Source organism: Triticum aestivum, chromosome 1B (assembly GCF_018294505.1).
Source record: "Triticum aestivum cultivar Chinese Spring chromosome 1B, IWGSC CS RefSeq v2.1, whole genome shotgun sequence".
NCBI lineage: Eukaryota > Viridiplantae > Streptophyta > Magnoliopsida > Poales > Poaceae > Triticum > Triticum aestivum.
The window spans coordinates 10839035-10846423 of record NC_057795.1 but is presented as its reverse complement, the minus strand read 5'-3'; positions in this window follow the sequence as shown (position 1 = coordinate 10846423).

Genomic DNA, 7389 nt, shown 5'->3' with positions numbered 1-7389 from the left:
TGCCTCAGTGTGAAGCATGCTATGTTTAGTTGTGGGATTATATTTGCAACCTTAAACAAAACAAATTACGGCCAAATAATGTATCCTCTGTTTATGAAGTTCTAATTATCATGAGTATGCAAGTTCAGTTTTTCATTTATATGCGATGCAAACATTTCGTTCCTTGATCATATATTTTATATCTTATATTCATCCTAGCAAAAATAGATAATTGTCCATTGGATCGACTTATTTTCTAACCATAACCATTAGATCAATACCCTACGACATCGGTTCTACCATAAGCATGTTTCCCTGGTGGACTGTTGCATGATTTACGAAAAGAAATAAAAATCATCCTCGCATGCTGCTCAAAAGAAATCTGTAATCACCTCTGTAGAATTTTCTTTACCATGCCTTCGGACCGGCACATCGTCGAGAACATTCCTTGCTGTTTCACCCATGTTAGAAGAAACCTATAAATACACGTACGACCTATCCAGCATCTCTGTCTCATGAGCATTTTCCTCCCAAGCATAGAAACCTGAATCCCGTCAGCTTTCAAGTTCTGTCATTGCAGTAACTTGGCATCTATTTTTCAGAATATTAATTTATGCCATGATGGTTAATGAAGTGGGGGAGAAGGCATACTATCACTGATTGAATAAGATTAGACAGTCGTCACTGCCAACGAGGATGCCAAGGCAAAAAATATGTGCTGCCTGATATGCATGTACACCAGGTACGTGCAAATGCAAAACAGAAAAGGCTCTCATAGTTTTTTCATCCCAAGCGTATATTTTCTTGGAGGATCTCGACTTCTGCACAAATTATTCTCATGCCGGTCCGCACCCGGCAACAGCTTCTTGCACCATCGATGATGGCACACAGGCAGAAGACTCTCATGACTCACCAGATCATGTGACGGAATGACTGTCATATTAACTGACGCTCCTAAGTTTGGATGAAACGAATCTGATCGGCGTACAAGAAGGAATGTGATAAGCATCCGCATGCAATTTCTTCCAGTAGCCTCTTTATCATGACATCTCCATTCAATGATCAAGGCAGGCAAGACCTTGCGTGAGAATAAATTTATACTATATATCAAGTCATGACACTTTGAGATGAATACAGCTCTGTAAAGGTAAATTCTGTAGAGTTGGGGCATGAACTGTAGTTGTCAAAAGGTATAATGATTCCCCAAATGTAACTACATTTTTTTTCATGATAATAATATTACATATTTTTGTGTGTTATTTGTGCACCTACTTATGGAAAATGAGTATTCAAACTCAAAATCCAATTGTTTCGGCAAACATGTACAAACTCCAACTGTTTGAGTCATCGTAGTTTCTATCTTCCGACAGGTACAAATTGATAAGGTAATTAGCTTCTTCTGCACAACTAACATATGAAAGATGTGGGGTTATCAAGGACATTTCAAAAGCATGGTTTCAACTTTTAACTTAACCAAGATATATGCATCTGCTTCTAAAGATGGGATGGAGGGATGTACTTAGCTTTCGGGAATGATATTACTAAATTTTGGATTTCCCTAATTATTATTTAGACCTATTTTATTGGAGGTGCACATACATTGGGCAAGATGATAAAAGATAAATTCATTTTGAATTTGTCATAATCTGCGATATTGTGTGCTGCTGAGCAAGTCAAAACTAACTTCTCTTACTATGCATATACTTATTTTATCATAATAAGCTCTTATTTCTAACATGTCAATTAAATAAATGTATCATCTGAATTGTTAGTTTGCTCATGCTATTCAATCAAAATATCCTTACTGTTATGGGACAAACGTCAATAATCCAAAATTTAAATTATGATATTTGCATGAAGTTCGGAATTACTTTTCAATATAGTTCACTTATGTAAATTGGTCTCTATAGTTTGATGTCATTGTTTTTCTTAATAACTTAGGATATAAGTTTTTTTGCGAGAAACTTAGGATACAAGTTAATGTTGTACCACCATGATACTATCCCACTCGGTATTCACAATGAATTTTTATAAGGTTGTTGAGCCATTAGACTCCATAACCCATGACATGTTACAACCTATATGGCTTTCAACATTATTTATTATCTCTACTTTTCCCCTCTAATACAATTACTTACTCACATCAATAACCCTTTTGTGTTCAATTGCTAAATAGTAGTGAAATTTCTGTCTTGCAGCAGTATACATGTAAATTTTATATTATAGTCATGAATCTGAAGTTGCCAATATTCACACAATCAAATGTTCATAAATACATTTATAACCATTGTAATGCATAAAATTATTTCAGCTAAGAAAAATATATTTTTGACCCATAAATTACAATGTGAACTATCACTTAGGGGTGCACCCTTGCTCAACTAAATTAACTAAATTTTTAGTAGCCACATCACTCTGAAATATCAGTTCATTTCTCGAACTAAGGAGGGGTCGGAGGGTATCTTGCAAGTCACAAACTTGCAACCATAACTATCATTGGGTAGTTGTCCTTCAAAAGAATATATGTGTCTTAAGTTTGATATATATGTTGTTAGGAAAATACTAGACCATGCAGGAGCACGGGTTGTTGACTAGTTTAGTTAATTGGCACTATTGATCTTACACGCACACATATTGAGCGATGCACTAAAAACATACAACACGTAGCAGATGTACTAAAAACATACAACATGTAGCAGACTCAAGGAAACATCAGTATTTGTGTATAAGGCTTGGAACACGATGTTCAAGGATTAGCTGGTTGAATAATGCATGCTTACTACTCCGATCGAGTTTGTTCCCCTACTATTGTTGCATTCGGCCGGCTTCAAGGTCATGGGCCGGACTACTGCTTGTGGCTGGTTGTATGGATAGGCTGACACTAGTGCGGAACAAATCGGGTGGCGGTGAGTTGCATTGCAGGATAAGATCAGGGAGCATTTTTTACAGATGCACGATGTGCCATTACTACTCAACTTAGCACACCACTCTACCGATCGGCCGTCTATAAATTAAGAAGATCACTAACTATCTTGCCGGCCGGAGTCCATCCATCCAACGACAACGGGATCGAGATGGACGGAGTTCGTTTACCATGACGAGGGCTCGTTGTCAATGGGTCACTACGGCAGCGATCATAACGGCAGTAGCGCTGCTGGTACACTATACTGCGGTACTAACGGCAGCAACATAAATTCATTCAGCAATGACTGCGTTGGCCAAGGCACAGAGGTTCCCTCCGGTGCTGCTGACCGAGCCATTCCCAGTGCAAAACCGCGGTGCCCCTTCATCGCTGTTGGCGGAGTTGAAAGCACCTCTTACTGTACCAAATTTTGTAAGACTGCCAAGACTTTGTTGGATCAGAATATAAAAAATATTGCGGAAGTCTAATTGGGCGTTCTGAAACGGTTATTTCAATTGGCCACTTGCCCCTATTTCGGCCATGGTGTCAACATTTACAGCATAGCCAAGCCTAGTTATAAAAGGGACTGCTATCTTCTTTTTGGAGTACTAAGTAATGAATTTTGAGCAAGTTGTACTAAATCAGCGACAATTAATATGGATCCGAGGGAGTACTGAAGATCGTATGCACGGGTGGGGTTGCGGCAACTGTTGGATACGTGATGTCCCTGCCTTGCTTGTCGGTTTGGCCAAGATTAAGAAACTTATCTAGATTTTGATTGCCTAGGAGTCACACATGTTGTACTTGTGCATGAGTTAAGTCTTCATGTAAAGAGAAAGAGAAATAATATACTCATGACTACATACATGGCTATCACATGATTTAGCTAGGCATTTGCTATATATATGTATAGTCCATCACAAAGTAGCCGGTAGTAGTATAAAGTCAGCTAGCTATAGCTTGATGGAAGCATGTAGGCATAAACTACTAGCCATTCCAGTATTTGATGATTTTTGTTCTCAAAACCACTATTTTTAAGCATACTGAGCTTGAACGATGGCAAAACAATTGATTTGTATGTGATGTTGGAGTGAAACAAACAATTCAAGTGCTCGAAAGAATTGATCCGGCTATGGATGAAGTCTATCGTGTCATTCCTACCATTCAATCCATCAATGAGCAATGATACACCGATCAACAAGTGATGCACCTATGCACCGACTTAGCGATAATGGGTCATATACTACCACTGGTTAAGTCCATGCTCCCAATGTCGAGTCCAGCAGTGAGCTATACTTATTTTTTGAAGACGACTACGTGACTGAGGGAAGCAGAAAAAAAATGAAAAATTCAAAGTATGCAAATGGGAGGATAAATGTATATATTTGCAAAGGTAATTAACTTGCCATAAAACAATTTACGGTATGCAAAAGAGAAAACAAATGGCCCTAGTTTACATTGAATCAATCATTGAGATCAATATAGTGGTCTAATTTTCTCATACAGTGATCATAATCTAAGGTTGGATCAACCACCTGTCTATAGTTTGCTAACTTTGGAAAGGTCGGAATTGAGTAGTGATTTTGCCGCAAAGAGTACACCTCCCAGTTGGTGGAAGAAATGTTGCCCGTTCAATTGGCAGGTCAAATGGTTTGTTAGAAGAACGGGGAAGGATATCCAACGGTAATCTTCCACAAATCTTTAAAGTGAGCTTCAAAAATAACAAGCGATGCTGGAGATGGCCTTAAATAGCACTCCAGGCTTGGAGAAGGGTTTCCGTTCCAGTCACCCATATTTGGAGGACATTTTAGGTTTCAAGACAATGACCATCAGCGCAGCTTAATCGGTTTTGTTCCAAAGATAAACCAACGGATGTAATGTAATTAACATGATTGTCTTACAAGGCACCCGAAATTGCAACCATACAATCGCCGATTCAGGTCAGGTATCTATGAAGGCGCTATATTTGTAACTCAGTTGGAAATTGTACCTTATAATTCTCTAGAGGATTAGTAAAGAAATATTTCAGTATATGTTGTTGTGCCTTCTATTTATTGTATATGATTGCATACTGGCACAACCCACATTTTACTTGTTGCTACGCCATTAGGAAATACCCCTACCCAGGATATATCTTTTTAGTAAAGCACTACTAATTACACAACGTCATGGAGCACCTTTCCCATCTCTTTTCTAGTGCATCACCGGGTAACACTCTAGAACGACTCTCAATTGTGGCTAAGAGGAAGAGAGCAGATAAGGAAGAGGAAGTGTACAGAGGTTCTTCCTAGGTTGAATCTTCAGAAATAATCTTGCATGCAATGGGTATATGCTGCCCAAGACCTCGCTAAGCAAAGATTGCATCAAAAAATCATTCATTTGAGGTCGATTTGGACGAGGATCCTTTGGCCGTGCTCCCTCAAACTTCCACCGTGAACTCAGCCAGATCGGCAGGTTGGCATTGTTCGCGGCCAGATCCAGTATCTATGAGGGCCCGACCGACGGTCGAGCGAGCTTGGCCACAGCTACGCGCTTGTGCTCAAGGTTGGCGACCATGCTATGGATTGCATTAGCCACCGAAAGATCTTTGCGAGGGATACTTTTACCATGTGGTTGCCATATATGGGGAGATGCAATCTATTGAAGATGACTTGACACAGAGGGTATGGTTGTGCAGCAGCGGCAGTCGGTTTTCAAGACCAGGGAATGTGGTTGCTAGGATCGCGGAAAAGTGGTGGCGACAACACATGATTGACTACGATGGTGGTGCTCCTCAAGTACTCAGTCTCGAGCTGCAAGGTGAAAACCTAGGTCTGCTCGAGTTTGTTGTACCGGGCTATCGCAATGTTTTTTTGCATCCTTACCTTGTTGAAGGCATTGTTCGGATATGCTCAGACTGGTTCTTCAGGGTGAAAACCTAAACTTTGGCTTTTGGTGGACGGATCCGATGATGGTGGTGCTCGAACGTAGCTCCCTTCCTGAAGGCGTTGTTGTTGAAGAATCTCGTTTTCCTTGTGGTGTCACGAAATGGTTTGTGCGGATATGGTCATTGTTGTAATTTGTTGATCGTGAATTTGATCGCTTCCGGGTTTTTTTTTTGCTTGCTTAAGCATAGCTTTGGTCTTATATGACTTTGCTATTTCCCGGCAGGTTTTTCTGTGTGTGTGCGTTAGTGTTGGCTGTGTGCATCTTTGCTATGCAAATGTTGGGTGTGTGCTCAATTTGGTTCTATCCTCTTAATACTTCATTGTGAGTAATAAAATTCACCCTTTGTCGAAAAAAAATTGAGGTAGAAGGAAATTCCACATGAGCCTGATGAATGTGTTTGCTCGGACAGGGTTGGGAAAGATATATTTGGGTTGTCTCCTCCCTCGGTAATGTGCACGCATGCGCTCTTCATGTTGAGAGAGCTAGAATCAGTATACAGTACACTTCAACAAATAGCATTCAGGAGTGGGTGGAGTAATATACTCATGACTACAACATAGCCATCGGGTGATCTAAACATAGTTTTTGGCTGGTATATATAGTCCGTCACAAAGTCCTTCTCTAGCTTCTTTACTTCAATAGCAAACAGTAGTAATTAAGTCAACAAGATATAGCTTTATGTGGGAGCATGTAGTCCTTGACTAGTAGCTATATTTCAGTAAGTAGTGCTACATACACACGCTTTTGAGAATGTGAGATAGTGGAGTGAAACAAACATGCTATGTATTTTCTTATACGAAAAGTGCAAACGGGTCGATCTGGCTATATATGCAAGTTCCATCGATCGACAATTGATGCAACAAGCACTAGGCACGAAGACCTTACCCATGGACAGGAGTACCGATGGGGCGCCCTACGACAATTGGTCCCCGCTCGATCTCCACATGTTGGGCCTGGCCTCGCCACCACCGGCAAGATCGATGGACGGCCCTTCTTGGTTTTATCCAACTCAACCAAGATGTTCCGGTGCAAGCTAGTAATATTTTATTGCAATTCAATTCAAGAAATCAAGATTTAATGAAGCTGAAATGTGTATTCGCGAATGGAAGTAGTCGCTACCCCAGTTATGTAAGGCAACGTCTTCGAATGACCAAATTTGGGTAGAGATTTTTGGGTGGAGAGTACTTATCTCCCTGTTCTCGAATGTATGGCTATAGCGTAGGCCATTCTATTAGCAGGACAAATGGTTTTTTACAAGGCGAGAGCAAAAAATTGATGAAAACCACAACGCAGCATTAGCTACCTAGTGTCATTACTTTCAACATGCCTAAAAGCCATCATCCTTGGATCGCGAACCCTAGATAGCAAGGCGTACTCATTCACGAAAGGTGGTGGTTTAGGATGGTAGAAAAAAAGGACTTTCAGGTATGCACACAGGAGGATATATAGCCAAAGGTATCATCCATCCAGCGGACCGACTAGCTATCAGTTGGCATCTTAAATTTTGTTCCAGTTATATGACAGTTGATTCGACGGTCCATTAAATTGAAGTTTGTCATTTCTCTTCGATTTAGTTTAGT